Consider the following 18,377-nt stretch of genomic DNA (forward strand, 5'->3'; position numbering starts at 1 on the left):
TTGACATTTTTGATTTGGTTGACAAAGTTTGACAATAATTGATAGCATAGAAAATTTGATGTTCAAAAGCAATTTCTTTCCAAGAAAGATAGTGACACATGGAGTATTCTTCAAACAATCAAGCAAGGGACAAAGCAACCTTGCATGATACAAGCATATGTGAGGTCTCAAAAGAAATCCCTAGAACTATCATCATGTGTATGTTCCAAATATTTCCATAGGTCTAGCACATTCGAGAACACATCAAGAAATATCTACCTAAAAGTCATGGTTCATTACTCAACAACTTGGCTCACACTTGATGCTCCTTCACCTCACACCAAGTGGTTTCTCACAAGAGATATTGGCTTTGTCATAGAAGTGCCATAAGCACAACCAAGGGAACACATATGGTGAGTGTAAAATCTTGAGGTGGTTCGGGTAGTCCACTAGGATCGATCCTTGCACCAAGAAGTTGAGCGACTAAAAAGGGTAGTTACTAACTTAGGGTGTTTAGATAGGGCTTCCGTTCATAGTGCTCCTCTTGCTCTTGATACAGGACACCTCACCTTGCAATGAGTAACCGATCTCGTGACCACAAGAGTACCTTAAGCATTCTTGCCTAGTGATCTCCCTATGGTCAAAATTTCATAAGCGATCACACTAAGAAAAGACAAACACTACATCTACCAAGGTTTTGTGTCTTTGATAGCCTTGAGTTTATAGTGGGTTGGAAGAGCTAGGTAATCTGCTTGTCCCCACTTGGGTCATTCCTCTCAGGTTGTTCGAGAGCTGGCCCTCTAAAGGATTTTAAATTACACAAAGAGTGGATCAACTTTTGGAAGTCAAGATTTTTGATTCACCACAAGGGTGAAGAGCATACTCTCCTATTCCAATCATTTTCTCTCAAATACGCCAAGAAGATTCAGTTGCCTCTTACTCTTGAAACCAAATGGTAAGTCAAGATTTCTAATTCACCACAAGGGCGAAGAGCATACTCTCCTATCACCAAAAGATCCCAATCATAAGTTTTAATGTGCCTAAAAAAAAAACTAGTATATGCCACACATGTGAAAGTAAAAAACAAGAAAAACTGAGTTTTTATGCATTGGTCAGCCCTGCAAACAATCGTTAGTAGCCCTTGTGCATTTGAAGCTTTCACATGTGTTCTTTTTATGCAATGTTTTAATTTTTTCACAAGGATGGCAAACTGCAATCACAACTTGTTAGCATCACAAGTTAGTGTGAAATAACATAAAAAAATGCAATAAAAAGTGGTTAGTTGCCTCAAATATCCAAGTTATCTTCCAACCAAGTGAATGCAAAGAAAGTAAAAGTTAATCACAAATGCTCTCATTTTTACTCTTTGATTTTGACCTAGTCAATAAGATTGGACTTGTTTGCTATGATTTTGGATTCAAAAATAGAAATTCAAAGAAGATACCCCTACTAAAAACTAGAGAGCTTTCCAAAAATGCAAAACATTCAAAAAAATGTGTTCATTTGTGCCCTAGGGACCCATTTTGTCAAAGCTAGATTTATCAAATCGAGTTTTTGATCCCTAATACGACCTCAAAAGTCAAAACACAAAGAAAGTACCCCCATTAGAATTCAAAAAAATTTCTGAAAATGTAAATTTTTATGAAAAATATGCTGATTTGTGATCAGAAATGAATTTTTATGAAAAATAAAGAAAAAATTATAACTCTGGAAAATCACGTCAAAATGCTCTAAAAATTAGACTAAGACATGTTGGACACATATCCAAATTGAAAAAATAATTTCAGAACCAAACTCCAAGTGGTTTAAAAGATATGATCAAATCTTTAAACCAACTAGATTTTTTTTTGGCCTTCAAACCAATCTACTTATGGGTTGGCCTTAAAACCAAAGTGATAATTCTACAGAAGCACTTGATTAGATCCAATATGCTGCTATAAAAAATCAGAGATAAAAAATTAAAGCAAATGGATCTAGAAACTTGATTCAAGCCCTACGGTGGGCGCCAAAAAATGTACACTCAAAAGTGTCCCACTCTAAACCCTTCTATCCAAATGATTCCATGAGTTTGGAATGCTTGGATGCTGGGTTTTAGCTCCCTATCCATGAAGTGAAAAAGAGTGTATTTCAAGTTCAAGGGCTCTCAGCTAAGCCTTAGGAATACTCTTCTTGGTAGTAAACCATGCAATGGGAGGTTCCAAAGATAAGATGCAAGAATGAAAATGTCTCAAGGAGTTCCTCAAGAATGCAATGCAAGTATGGAAACTAAGCTAAGATGAGAATGCAAAATGCAACTATGCTAAAACATTTATGAGAGTGTTACAATCCAAATATTAAGCTATGTAAGATAGATTATTGCAAAATAGAAGCTAAACTAACATGCAACATGAATATAAGCTAAAATGCTATGGTATGAGAGAATGTAGACAAGAAATATGAGTTCTCCACAAAGCTCCAAAGAAACCTATTAGAAAACTTGCAGCATAACAATACTCAAAAGATGGATCCTTTGAGGGGGAAAGCTCTCTCTCTTTTAAAGTCGTACGGATGGTAGAGATCAAGATGAAGATGGTGGATGATCAATGGTGGAATTTGAAAAGAGGAGTGATCCATGTGCACACACAAGTCAACCAATAGAATATAAGTTGACTTGTCATATAAGACAAAAGTCACAAAGCCTTTTCTTTTAATTGCAAAATAGAAAAAAGACTTTATGTGTGCACTTTGAGTGGGTTAGAAGAATGAGGTCTTTTATTTGATTAAAAGGGGACATGTTCTTTTAATCAAATAATGAACTTAGGATAGCATAGTCAAACTATAGGTTATAATCAAATAAATTGATTATTAGCAATTTGGTCTAGGTAAATGATTAAATTAATTTAGCCAAAATGTTGAAAAGGGGGCTAATAGTCTAGAAGACCATTTTTAGGTGATTACACTAGGTCACCTCTCTAAGGAATGTAGGATTTGTAGGCCTATTTGCAGTCCATGACTTGTGCCTAGGAGCACCCTGTGAACCTATTCTAGTGTTCCTGTTACATATTTTGCCTCTTGCCAAAAATTCAAATTTGTATGCCTAGCCTGTCCAACAACCACTTCTAGTTTAATATTATTTAATCCCCTGGGAATATCAAAAAAAAATCAATGATCAAAGCCTTAGGTTATTTCTTTATTTTCTAAGTGACTGCACTTTAACATTTTTGCAGACCCACAACTCTCCTGCCGTTGGATCTCCTCAAGATCTACAGTCCTTGCCATGTCGCTATGAGAAAATGCTCAACCATTACCTATAGCGAGATGGTGAGTGTTTGCCACATGGATCGACGGGCCCAGTTTGGCAGTGGTGGTGTTTTTGTTTCTTTGGCGTCGATTTGATAAAGCCCCCGACACTCGCTATCTCGCTATCAAAAAACTCAAGCATCTCACTATTAGCGACATAGTGAGTCACCATGAAATGAGTGTTTGGTGGGACCTCATGCGAGATGGAAGGGTAACAATGCATAGGTGGGATTTTGACCATCAAATCAATGCAAAATCAATAGTCCTCGCTATCTCGCTATGGAAAGTTGCAAGTTGTTTACTCATAGCGACATAGCAAGTATGGGACCCACCAATCTCTAGAATGCTTGATGCAGTTTCTTCACCCTTGGATTGACCTCAGATCAATGGATTTTGCTATCTCACTATGGGAAGTTGCTTGAAAGATACGTATAACGAGATAGCGATTCGCTACCGCGTGTACTTGTGGGGCCAAGTTTGTTCCATAAGCCATAGGGTGGACCCTGAACTAGTGATGCGTCAGGAATGAGTGTACAAATTAATGACACATTGGCAGTTGGTTGATTTCTCATTGGCTAGGGCAATGATAGTGCAAAAAGTGGGCCAGTCCCTTTAGTGCGTCTTTCACTATTGTTAGATCAACATGGATCTATGGGCCTCGCTAACTCGCTATGGGAAGTTACACGAAAGTTATGTATAGCGAGTTAGCGACCTGGCGACACATGGATTGTAGGTCCTATTTTCCTTGGAGGGCAGCAAAAGCAAGAACTTACTGGACAAGTTTTAAAAAGGCTAGGTTTCTATTGGTCAGCACACTAACAGATTGGGTGTATCTTCACAGCCCTCAGATGGTGGAAGATCGACGTTTCTCACTATGTCGTTATGAGAAAATGCTCGACCTTTAGCCATAGTGACATAATGAGGATTTGCCATGTATCCTCAGAGTTCTGTGGGTCTAGTTGAGGTAGTAATGGTTAGATGTAGCTGGCGATTAGTATAACGTTGCGGTCAAGATTTTTAGAGAAACGTTGGTGCAGTTAGTGAATGAAGGATTGGTCAATCGCATGGAAACTCTGCTAAGTGGCAAAATGAAATGAACTTATTGGCCCATGTGGCTCATCTCAGTGCTAAGATAGATTGACTAAGTTGACTTGCCGATTCAGGAACCAGGAACAGAGGAAATCAAGGTTTTTTGCGAATTCGATCTTCATGATCAATCGTAACCACCAGGAAATGAATGCTAAACGCGGGAGAACACTCCACCCCTCTTATCCAACCTATCTACCTGGTCAGAGCACAATTATGGTGCCATTTCTGTCTTCTCAAAGCATTATTTGACTCAAAGGATCATATACTATTGCATCTAGATCTGTACCTAGATCAAGTTTTCTTCATGATGGTTCTCTATAGGACTTCAATGTAGTGGTTGTAGAATAACTACAGTTAGAGGACATCTTAGTTATGCCTGCACTATAGAGGAATTTTTTAAAGATTTTGTTCAGGTCGATCAGTCTCTATTGTTCTCTGCTATTGCTCTACAATTCTCAGTGTAAATTTCCCTGTGCCTCTGAACTGTATGATTCCCTACTTTATCTCCTTCAACCATTGGTATGAAAGTGCAAGAACTCTTTGCCTTCACCATTTTTTTGTGGAAGTCTGTAATCTACATGACTGTATCTCTTCTGACCTGTGAATGATATATAAGTGGATCTTCTCTTTCCTTATGCCATTCATTCTGGTTTTCTGATCTGCATGTGGTTATTTGATTAAAGCAAGTGTGAATGTGTATATCCTTAGTTTCATTCTGGTTCAATAGTGCATATATGGGCAGAGATTAGTCTGAACACTCTATTTTGGTGCATCACCTCTTTAGATTAGATTAGGTAGATTTTATTTCATGCTCTCCTTCTCCCTTTTCCTCTCCAACAGTAGTTAGGTGCATCCTCATAGTAAGAGGAAGCCGGCCTTCTCTGGAGACTCAACCTTACAATTCAAGTCCCATAGCTTGGAGGTTGTTTCCATGTTTCACTAGGTTTTTCTCATGCATAGGCTCTGGACAAGGGTGTAAACCTAAGTGACAATAGTTTTTGGCATGCCTGGTGGGATTGAAAATCTTAGAAATTTCAAAGCCTACTAGTGTTAAAAGGAAAAATTTCAAGATCAATATCGAGGAGATAGTACTGGCTTCAGTGTTTAAGCCTTCAATAGGTTCATTCTTCAAAGTACTTGGTGACTCTAAGCTTCAATTCATATCTAGTTCTAGACCAAAGTTGCAGTGATTCATGCCCAGAGCTGAAACAAGGGCATCTTCTAGAGGTAAGTTTTAGTATCAAGAGCTTTCATTTTCAAACCTTAGAAGAAGGAGGTCTAGAATATCTTTATCACTAGTCAGGAGTGCAATAGTAAAAAATATACCTACAAGATCTATCTCTACTCCTCTTGCTGTTAGGTCTTAGCCTAGACTACCATCAATACATATCAATAGATCACTTGTCTATATGGCATTGCCTAGAGCTCATACTTTTGCAACCTTTAATGGTGGAAGTCCTCTCTTATTAGCCCAAAGACATGACATACCAGTAGCTGCACTTAAAAGTATACCAAAATTTACTGGTGAAACTTCTATCTCTCCCTCAGAACACATTCAAGAGGTTGTAAATGTTTGTAATATCCATGGTATTACAGAGGATGATGTTGCAGTTAGGCTCCTAGCCTCATCCTTGAAAGGAAAAGCACTACAATGGTATAGAGGTTTAGCTCATGGTTCTATAATAGATTGGGATGGATTAGGAGCAGGATTGTGCAAACATTTTGAGGATAAGAGTGACTATTTGTCACTTCTAGAATAGTTGACCACTATAAAAAGAGCCCCCCATGAATGTATGACTGATTTTAATTATAGATTTCAAAAGACATGGGATAGAATACCTACTTTAGTGAAGCCTACCCCTAGTAATTCCTTTTTGCATTACCTTAGAGCTTTTAATAGTGATATTGCCACTACAATCCAAACTATGGGAAGAGATACCTTGCCTAATGCTTATGATATAGTGATAAGGGAAGAAAATATATTGATACAAGGAGGTAAGCTAGCTCCAAGGCCTCCTATGCCCTTTTTCCTTGATGTTCCAAATCATCAACCAACAATGGCTCCCCTTCCCACAACTTCTACATCACAGTCCCTTGTCCCAGTCCCTCAAGCTTCCACATCTTCAAATGAGATAGATGAAATCAAAGAGATGATGCAATCTCTAATGCAAAACATGGAAAAAAAAGAGAAAAACCTTGATAAAAAAATTGCAAGATCAAGTGAAGAAGTTAGAAGATCAAGGAAAGAGGCTGGAGGATAATTTCTCTATGATGCAAAAAATGAGCAACAAGGTGGTGACTTTAGAAAGACAACAAGCTCAAGGTAGTAAACCTCATCAATTGCAATATCAAGCTCCCAATAGTGTTAGGCCTCCAAATCCTAATCATTGGAATAATTATTTTGATCAGAATAGACAGGGTGGCCATGCTTCAACCTCAAATGTAAATCAAAGTAGGGCCATAGTCCCTCAAAACAATATGTCTTAGGATCAAGATTTTTGTCCATCCTACAACTACTCCTATGCCTATTGCATGTGTTAGAAGGCTGAATCTTTTATGGCCTTGACAGTCCAAGAACCTTTAGCAAAAAAATCATATAAGGAGGACCAATTTAAGGATGCCTCATATGTGCAAGGACAGGGTGATTTCTCTTTTATGAATCATCAGATAGAGGAGCATCGTAATGTAAACCAAGATTCCATTGCTCATAACACCAGGAGCAAGAGAAGAGCTGTGGAAGATGCTATCCCTCCTCCTCCCAATCAGGCCTCAACTTCAAATGCAATATCTCATGAGAAAGTAGCAAATAATCAGTCAAGTACCTTTCAGCAGCAAAGGCAAAATCATGGCAGAAAAGATACTGGTGATCCTCAGGTTGTTCCATCTTAACCTCATACAATTGCAGCTCCCAAAGGTTCTACCAAAACACCTACTATGCCATTCAGTGTGGTAGAGCAAATGAAGAAGACAAATGTGAATATCTCCATGTGGGATGTTGCTGCTACTATACCCATGCAAAAGAGGTTGCTGCAACAAGAATTGGAAAGAATTGAACCAAAGGATTAGACACTCAACATTGAAAGCGCCACAAGCCTAGTACAACCATCAAGGGAAGTAGAAACAAGAAAAAAGGTTAGACCTTCTCCATTCTATGTTTCTCTAATTATAGGTGGAAAGCTAGTCCATAATTGCATGATTGATTCAGGGGCTAGCAGTTCAGTGATGCCTAGGAGTGTTGCTGATACTTTAGGAATGAAATATGAGCCCCTTGTTATGGATGTATTACAGTTGGATGGTAGTACTGTCAAGACTATAGGAATCCTTAGAAATGTGGAGATGGCCTTACATGCATGCCCTAGTTGTACTGTAACCCAAGATATCTCTGTTGTTGAGGTCAAGCCATATTTTTCCATCTGTTTGTCAAGGGACTTCATTGCCCAAATAGGTGGTTACATATCTTCTGACTAGTCATATATGCTTTTTAGAACAAGATATGGAGCCAAAGCTTCAATTAGAGCAGAGCCTCAAGCCATCCATCATACTGAATCTTACACCCCTAATTCCATCAATATGAATTGCCCTATCCTAGAGATGGATGAGAATGACACAGTGAATGAGCCCACCACTTCCCTAGCAGAGATACCTAATTTTTTGTTGGATGAATGGGCTAACACATGTCAATTTGACCCTATGTCAGAAATCCTTGAAATAGGTCTCAGTACATATTGTATATTGGAAAAAGATGCTCTAGTTCCCAATCTTGTGGAGACTAAAGAAGATATGAGTGGGATATGGAGTTTGTACTTTGATGGCTCAAGAAATAAGAATGGATAAGGGGCTAGTGTGATGTTGATTTCTCCTGCACAAGTAAGGTATTATTTCTCCTTTAGGCTCCAATTCAGTTGCACTAATAATGTAGCCGAGTATGAATCCTTGATTCAAGGTCTCCTACTTGCTAAAAAAAGAGGAATTCAAGCCTTAAGGGTGTATGGAGATGGTGAGTTGGTGGTTAATCAAGTGAGAAATCAGAATATTACCAAAAATGGTTTTCTCAAGTCTTATAAAAATAGATTATGGGATTTGCTTGATGGTTTTAATGCATTTAATATTCAAAGCATCCCTAGAAAAGAAAATAGACATGCTGATAGACTTGTAGCAATAGGTGCATCTTATGATGTGCCAAAGAATCTTGAGGAGGAGAAGAAGCAACAAATCAGAGTGGTAGTAAGGTCTGCTATCCCTGATAACATCATCCATTGGAAAGTGTTTGAGTCTAATGAGAAAATTATCAGCTTCTTACAGAATGAGGAAATTTTTTTAGAGAGAAATCAATCAAGATTACAAGATCAATATGGTGACCAAATCATTCATCTCAGCTCTAACAAGATGCCTAAGGGTCTCATTGCTCTAGAGAGTTGTTTTAATCCTAATGAACAAACAAGAGGCAGGGCCATGAACTTAGCTGCTGATGAAGGTGACTATACTCCAGTCATAGTTGCTGATGGAAAGTCCTTAAACATGGGTAAGGTATGTTCTAAAATTGAACAAGAAAATTTTATTCATCTATGTCAAGAATTTAATGATATATTTGCTTGGACATATGGTGACTTAAAGGGCTTTGACCCAAGGTTGTTTCAACATACCATAGATTTAGTTGATGATGTAAAACCAGTAAGATAAAAATAGAGACCAGTGAATCCCAAGATTGAACCCTTAATGAGAAAGGAGCTATCCAAGTTGATTGAGGCCAATATAATTTTCCCTATCAAGCACTCATCATGGGTAGCAAACCTTGTCCCTGTTAGGAAGAAGAACAGAGAAATTAGATTGTGTGTGGACTATAGGGACCTTAACCAAACTTCCCTTAAAGATCACCATCCTCTCCCTTCTATGGAGCATATTTTGTCCAAAGCCAGTGGTTCAAAGAGATTTTCATTTCTTGATGGATCTTCTGGCTACAATCAAGTGCTGGTTAAAGAGTCTGATAGGTACAAGACTGCATTTACCACTAAATGGGGTACCTATGCTTATTGTAAGATCCCATTTGGGCTAACCAATGCAGGTGCTACATTTTAGAAGGCAATGGAGATGGCCTTCAAAAGATTGATTGACAGGTTTGTCTTGGTTTACCTTGATGATATTACTGTGTATTCTAGGAATGCAGAGGATCATTTTGATCATCTAAGACAGGTATTCTTAAGATGCAGAGAGTTTGGGGTTTCCCTTAACCCAAGCAAGTGTGTCTTTGCTACTAATCAAGGAAAATTATTAGGACACATTATATCTGAGGATGGCTTAATCATTGATCCAAAGAGAACAAAAGCAATACTTGCCCTCCCTCTTCCTAAACACAAGAAAGGGCTGCAAAGTTTCTTAGGTAGGATAAATTTTGTGAGAAGATTTATCCCTAATCTTGCTACCATGGTGAAACCTCTTACAACTATGCTCAAGAAAGGTATGGTCTTTGCATGAACCAAAGAAGGGAAGGAAAGTTTTGAAGAAATCAAGGCAGCCATAGCCTCGGCCCCTACTGTCATGAATCCAAATTTTGAGAAGGATTTCATTCTTTATACTCTAGGTGGTGAGTCAAGTATCTCTGCTGTCTTGACTCAAAAAAATGACAAAGATGAAGAGCAACCCATAGGTTTCTTTAGTGAAGGACTCAAGGAGTATGAAGATAAATACAGTTATGTGGAGAAGCAAGCCCTTGCAGTCATCAGATCTTTAAAGAAATTTAGACACATCCTGTCTCATAATAATATTCATTTGTTAGTACCCCATGCTAGTGTGAAGGATTTCCTTTTGAACAAAGATGTTAGTGAGAAAAGAGCTGGTTGGATTACTAAGGTAATGGAATATGATGTTGACATTCAGATTATCAAGCTGGTAAGAGGGAGGGGGTTGTGTAAATAGATGTTATCATCTCAGGAACTTGATGAGGAGGCTGCTATGATATTGACAAAGCAGAAAAAAGTAAGAAATGGTGACCCAAGGAATTGGATAGATGACATGAAGAGTTTCTTATTAGGCAATGGATACCCTCAAGGATTGGATAGAACTAAAAGGAGACATTATAGATTACAATCAATTCCTTATGTCATAGTTGATGGTGTTCTCTTCAAAAAATATTTTAATGGGGCCCTATTAAGATGCCTTGATACATACCAGGTTGAAAAAATGATCAAAGAACTTCATGATGGTCCTGATGGTGGCCACTTCTCAGGAAGGACAACTGCAATGAAGATCATGAGGGCCGATTATTACTGGCCATCTCTGTTTCATGATTGTCATAAGTATGTAAGGCAGTGTGAAAAATGTGCCTTCTTCTCTGGAAAACAAAGACTTGCAGCTCTTCCCCTTCATCCTATCCAGGTAGACCAGCCTTTTGCTCAGTGGGGATTGGATTTCATAGGCCATATCAATCCTTCCTCCAGTTCTAGTCACAAATAGGTTTTAGCTGCTACAGATTACTTCACCAGATGGACAGAAGCAGTTGCATTGAAGGATGCCACTGAATCTTCAGTTGTGGAATTCCTTGATGGAATTGTCACCAGGTTTGGTGCCCCTTCAACTATTATTTTAGATAATGCAAAGTCTTTTGTTGGAGCTCAGATTTGTGCATGGGTAGTGGATCATAATATCTATTTGAGCACATCCTCAAATTACTATCCTCAAGGTAATGGTTTGGCTGAGTCCTCCAACAAGAACCTGATCAGGATCATGAAAAGGACAATAGAAGATAACCAAAGGTGTTGGCATAAAAAATTGAAGACTGCACTGTGGGTTGACAGTATAACACCTAAAAGATCAATAGGGAATTCACCATTTGTGATGGTATATGGTAGAGAAGCAAGGCTTCCAATTTCATTGGAGTTCCCATCCCTAGAGCTAGCTCATCAGTTGGAACTAATTGAAGATGATGTCATGACAGTGAGAATGGCAAAATTGATGGAGCTAGAAGAGAAAAGAAATCAAGCCATGCACACCCTAGAGACACACCAACAGCAAGTCAAAAAGAGTTTTGACAGGAAGGCTAGGGCTAGAATCTTTAGGGAGGGAGATTTGGTTCTGAAATGGGATGCAGATAGGGCAAAACCAAGAAGACACTCAAAATTTGACACACTATGGAGTGGTCCCTACCTGATTGAAAGTTGTAAACAGGCCAACGCTTTCCAGTTAAGTAGGCTTGGTGGTGAAGTTTTTCTGATCCCAGTCAATGGGATCTATCTCAAGCCATGTTTCTGAGGGTTTGAGGTTCCATGTACCTAGTTAGTTTAGATTTGTTTCTTGTTTTATTTCCAATTTTCCAAGAAGTGCATGAGCATAGTTGTCTCCATGAGACAACAAGTTTTGAAATTTTGAAGGTTGTAGATGAAGGTTTTGGTCTCTGGTTCCAGTTGCAGAGACAAGTGTGTTAGGGTTTCCCTCTCAGAGGTAGGGTTAGGGTTTCACTATATACACAGGATCTACATCTTTTGACTCTATAACCCAATGGATGTTTTAGGCCACTGGTCTTACACATAGTTGGCTTGCATCCCTCTGAGTCACTAGAAATGTTACATATTTTGTCTCTCGCCAAAAATTCAAATTTGTATGCCCAACCTGTCCAATGGCCACTTCCAGTTTAATATTATTTAATCCCTTGGGAATATAAAAAATAATCAATGATCAAAGCCTTAGGTTATTTCTTTATTTCTTAAGTGACTGCGCTTTAACATTTCTGCGGACCCACAACTCTCTTGCCATTGGATCTCCTCAGGATCTATGGTCCTTGCCATGTTGCTATGAGAAAATGCTTGACCATTACCCATAGTGAGATGGCGAGTGTTTTCCATGTGGATCGGTGGGCCCAATTTGGCAGTGGTGGTGTTTTTGTTTCTCTAGCACCGATTTGATAAAGCCCTCGACACTCGCTATCTCGCTATCATAAAACTCAAGCATCTCGCCATTAGCAACATAGCGAGTCATCATGAAAAGAGTGTTTGATGGAACCTCATGCGATGTGGAAGGGTAACAATGCATAGGTGGGATTCTGACCATTGGATTAATGCAAAATCAACAGTCCTCGCTATCTCGCTATGAAAAGTTACAAGTTGTTTACTCATAGCAACATAGCAAGTATGGGACCCACCAACCTCCAAAATGCTTGATGCAGTTTCTTCACCCTTGGATTGACCTCAGATCAATGGCTTTCGCTATCTCACTATGGGAAGTTGCTTGAAAAATATGTATAGCAAGATACAATTTTCTGCCATGTGTCCTTATGGGGCCAGGTTTGTTCCATAAGCCATAGGGTGGACCCCGAACCAGTGATGCATAAGGAATGAGTGTACAAATTAATGACACATTGGTAGTTGGTTGATTTCTCATTGTCTAGGGTGATGATCGTGCAAAAAGTGGGCTAGTCCTATTTTCCTTGGCAGGCGACAAAAGCAAGAACTTATTGGACAAGTTGAAAAAAGGCCAAGTTTGTAGTGGTCAACACATTGACAGATTGGGTGTATCTTCAGGGTCGTCGAATGGTGGAAGATCGACGTTTCTCGCTATGTCATGAAAAAATGCTCGACCTTTAGCCATAGTGACATAGCAAGGATTTGCCACATATCCTCAAAGTTCTGTGGGTCCAGTTGAGGCAGTAACAGTTAGATGTAGCTAGCGGTTAGTATAACATCTCGGTCAAGATTTTTAGAGAAAAGTTGGCGCAGTTAGTGAAGGAAGGATTGGTCAACCGCATGGAAACTCTGCTGAGTGGAAAAATGAAATGGATTGATTGGCCCACGTAGCTCATCCCAGTGCCAAGATAGATTGACTAAGTTGACTTGCTGATTCACGAACCAGGAATAGAGGAAATCAAGGTTTTTTGCGAATCCAATCTTCATGATCAATCCCAGCCACCAGGAAATGAATGCTAAACGCGGGAGAACACTTCATCCCTCTGATCCAACCTATCTACCTAGTTAGAGCACAATTATGGTGCTGTTTATGTCTTCTCAAGGAATTATTTGACTCAAAGGATCAGATACCATTGCATTTGGATCTGTACCTAGATCAGGTGTTCTCCATGATTGTTCTTTGTAGGACTTCAATGTAGTGGTTGTAGAATAACTACAGTTAGAGAAAATCTTAGTTATGCTTGGACTATAAAGGAAAATTTTGTAGATTTTGTTCAGGTTGATTATTCTCTGTTGTTTTATGCTATTGCTCTGTGTACACTAGAAATGTGTCATGCTCTAAACCATTCTATCCAAACAATTCCATTAGTTGGGAATGTTTGAATGCCGGCTTAGAGCTCCCTATCCACGGAGTGCAAGAAGCTAGTATTCAAGCATGAAGGCTCTTAGCTAAGCCTTAGAAATGTTCTTCTTGCACTTTGTGGATAGGGAGCTCTAAGCTGACATTCAAACATTCCCAACTCATGGAATCATTTGGATAGAATGGTTTAGAGCGTGACACATTTTTAGTGTACATTTTTGGCGCCCACCGTGGGGCTTGAATCAAGTTTTTAGCTCCATTTGCTTTTATTTTTCATCTCTAGTTTTTTACAACAGCATATTGGATCTAATCAAATGCTTTTGTAGAATTATCACTTTGGTTTTAAGGCCAACCCATAAGTAGATTGGTTTGAAGGCTAAAAACTTAGTTGGTTTAAAGATTTGATCATATCTTTTAAACCGCTTGGATTTTGGTCCTGAATTTTTTTTTAAAAGTTGGGTGTGTGCTCAAAATTTCTCAGTCCAATTTTCAGAGCATTTTGACATGATTTTCAAGAGTTATGAGTTTTTTTTCATAAAAAGCCATTTCTGATCGCAAATCAGTGCCTTTTGTGGAAAAACTTACATTTTAAGAAAGGTTTTTTAATTCTAATAGGGGTTATTTCTTTGTGTTTTGAATTTTGAGGTCATATTAAGAATCAAAAACTTGATTTGATAAATTTGGCCTGTTTTGACAAAATCGATTTCTAGGGAGCAAATGAAAAGATTTTTTTGAATTTCTTATCTTTTTGGAAATCTCTCTAATTTTTAGTATGGGTCTCTTCTTTTCATTTCTATTTTTGGATCTGAAATCATAGCAAAAAAGTCCAATCTTGTTGACTAGGTCAAAATCAAAGAGTAAAAATGAGAGCATTTGTGATTAATTTGCACTTTCTTTGCATGCACTTGGTTGGAAGATAAATTAGATTTTTGAGGAAACTAACCACTTTTTATTGTATATTTTTAATGTTATTTTACACTAACTTTTGGTACTAACAAGTTGTGATTGCAGGTTGCCATCCTTATGAAAAAAATTGAAACATTGCATAAAAAGAACGCATGTCAAAGCTTCAAATGCGCAAGGACTACTAACATTGTTTGCAGGGCTGCCCAAAGCATAAAAATTTAAAATTTCTTACTTTTTTGTTTTCATGTGTGGCATTGACTAATTATTCATTTTTCATAGGCACATAAAACTTGTGATTGGAGTCTTTTGGTAATAGGGGAGTATGCTCTTCACCCTTGTGGTGAATCAGAAATCTTGACTTGCCATTTGGTTTCAAAAGCAAGGGGTAACTGAATCTTCTTGGCGTGTTTGGGAGAAAATGATTGGAATAGGAGAGTACGCTCTTCACCCTTGTGGTGAACCAGAAATCTTGACATTCAAAAGTTAATCCACTTTGTGTAGTTAGAATCCTTTAGAGGGCCTGCTCTTGGACAACCTGAGAGGAACGACCCAAGTGGGGACAAGCCAATTACCTAGCTCTTCCAACCCACTATAAACTCAAGGCTACCAAGGATACAAAAATTTGGTAGACATAGTGTTTTTTTTCGCCTAGTGTGATCGCTTATGGGATTTCGACCATAGGGAGATCACTAGGCAGGAATGCTTAAGGTACTCTTGTGGTTGCGAGATCGGTTACTCATCGCAAGGTGAGGTGTCTCATAATTGGGAGCAAGAGGAACACTATGAACGGAAGCCCTATCTAAACACCCTAAGTTAGTAACTACCCTTTTTTAGCCGCTCAACTTCTTGGTGCAAGGATTGATCCTAGTGGACTACCCGGATCACCCCAAGATTTTACACTCACCATATGTGTTCCCTTGGTTGTGCTTATGGCACTTCCATGACAAAGCCAATATCTCTTGTGAGAAACCACTTGGTGTGAGGCAAAGGAGCATCAAGTGTGGGCCAAGTTGTTGAGTAAAGAACCATGTCCTTTAGGTAGATATTGCTTGATGTGTTCTTGAATGTGCTAGACCTATGGAAATATTTGGAACATACACATGACGATAATTCTAGAAAATTCTTTTGAGACGTCACATATGCTTGTATCATGCAAGGTTGCTTTGTCCCTTGCTTGATTTTTTGAAGAATACTCCATGTGTCACTATCTTGCTTGGAAAGAAATTTATTTTGAACATCAAATTTTCTATGCTATCAATTATTGTCAAACTTTGTCAACCAAGTCAAAATGTAAAGTGCAAATATTTTCTTGTGTTACTTACTAAGGGGGGTTTCATCATTTGGCTATGATTTGTTATGTCTCTAGTGATTAAACATGCTTAAAGTGGCTCTTTGGTCTTAGTGCTCTTGGTCTTTTTGTCTTCATGGTCTATGCATGCTTGCTAGTTATCCTTTTGCTAAAATGGTTACCTTGATTTCTTGACTACACTCTTGGGTTGGGAAAGTTGTTCACTTGTCACCCTGCTTGCTCTATTTATTTGGCTATTTGGGCATCTTGCTAGCTATTGACTTGAGTCATTCATGTCGTAAGTTTCTTGGACATATTGTTTGACAAGTCACTTTAATCTCTCTCTAATATCTTGGCAAGTGAACACTCTACCTCCTATAGTTTCAACATCAAGTTATCTTCTACACTATTTTATGCTTGGCTTTGCATCTAAAACTATGGGATCTAAACCTTGTGCTATCAAACTTCAACCAAATCTAGATGATCATGATATCCTCCATGTCACTAAAGAGTTTCAAGATCTATATGCACAATAAAAAGAACTAGAAGAGACAAATGATCTTTCTTACCTTCATTTCTCTAAGCGCATGACAAAAAATGAAGTCTAAACTTGAGAAAAGGTTAGAGGAGAAGATTGCATCATTACATGAATCTTCCTTAAGGTCTTCACATGCACGTAAGTCATCTTATTTGAGGTCATCCTCTTCTTCTAGGTCTACATGCTCTACTTCAAGACATCAAATGTCTTCATCTTCTAGATCTAAAGACCTCTTTAGAGGACAAGCAAGTGATACCTCCTTTGAGCCTAGGCAAAAATATCATGATAAACCTATATTTGACCAAGAAAATGATGAAGAAGTGAATGCATTATATTCACTTGAGAAACAAAAAGAAGATCCTAGACATGTTTCTAATAGAACTTTTTCTCCCTTGGAAAATTCTTATGATGACACTTTGCAAAAACTTCTTGGCACCAAGCTCATCATGTTGCCTAAGTATAGCTCCTATGGAAATCCATTCTTGGATACCTATTGTGCCTATCATCGATCTAATGACCATGCTACTTCAGATTGCATTGATCTAAAACATAAAATCCAAGATCTTATGGATAATGGAATTATTGGAACCTCTAGTGACCCATGTGTTGAGGATACTTCTCTTGAGCAAGATTACGTTGATGAACCTATGTCTAGTAGTGGCTCCATTACATCTTCCACTTCTTCCAACACTCGTGCATCTCCCAACACTTCAAAGCTTTCCAACATGGCTCCATCAAATAAAGAACCTAATGCTTTCCACATTGACTATGTGTATTATCAAGGGCTACCTCTAAAAGAAACTCAAGCTAACCTTCACTTGGCTATAAATCTTTTCCATGCTACTAATCCTAAACATCCTCAACCTTCATGCACTACTATGCCTAATCCAAGCACTACTCCACTCACTCTTCATTCTCACTTGTCCTTAGAAGTGGCTCCATGTCAAGAGGACTCTCAAAAAGAAAAAGCTATAAATGTCAAGAAAGATCAAGATCAAGCACCCTTTCATCTCCTTCAAAATGTCACCCCTTCATATCCTATGTCTTTTCCATCCCCCAAGTATGATGAAGATACCACTTCCATTATCTCCCTTGAGCTTATTGAAAATTATGAGAAAAGTTATCTTCATATGCTATCCAAAGCTACTTGTCAAGATCAAAGCATCCCCTCATGTTCTACTTCTACACATCCACTTCAAAATTGTTCTCAAGCTTCAAGTGCTTCTATTAAAAATGTTGTTCCTATCAAAGTTACTCATGAGTCTATTGATGTCTTTGATCATGTTTCTCACTCTAAAGATGTTGATATCCCTTCCCACTATCCATTTTCATCTTCTAAATCTATCCTTGGTTCTTGCCCATCTAAGCTAAAGCATTCAAACCTTCCATCCATATTGGGGCCTTATGTTACTCCATCTCCTACATTCACTCATAGCTCATTCCCTAGCTCTCCTATAATACCTCAAATTCAACAAAGACACTCATCCTTGATGACTTTTCACCCATCTATACTTCTAATTCAGTCATATCATCCTTATTCATCCACAAATCCCAAGTCCTTTGGAAGTGAGAATAAACATAAGAATCCATTGAAAAAGAAAGATTACTATGTTCGATCTAATCGACATGTGAATGCTAAGAAGGAGAATGTACAAAAGAGACTGCAAAGGTCCACTACTCAAAGAGCTAAACCAAAGAAAATATGGGTTCCTAAATCCATCATTATACAAATGCACTCTCAAGCACCCAAAGAACGAGGAAAATCTAAAGCTATGTGGATTCCCAAGTCCCTTTTAAAAGACTTGAATATTGAAAATATTTCAAAGTTGACATTCAAGCTTCCAAAGGCTTCCATTCCATCTTCTTCCAAAAATCTTTCTAAAAATATTCCAAAGCCTTCCACTCCACTTTTTTCCAAATCTTTTCTACCACCTCATACATCTAAATCTCAAGCTATTTCATCCATGATTCCTCCATTGTTCCAATACCCTTCAAGGTGTGTGTCAATGTTGATCTTGTCCAATATTTTAGCTACCCACATGAAAT

Source organism: Cupressus sempervirens, chromosome 3 (genome assembly GCF_028749045.1).
Source record: "Cupressus sempervirens isolate cs-2001-9-10 chromosome 3, ASM2874904v1, whole genome shotgun sequence".
NCBI classification, from domain to species: domain Eukaryota; kingdom Viridiplantae; phylum Streptophyta; class Pinopsida; order Cupressales; family Cupressaceae; genus Cupressus; species Cupressus sempervirens.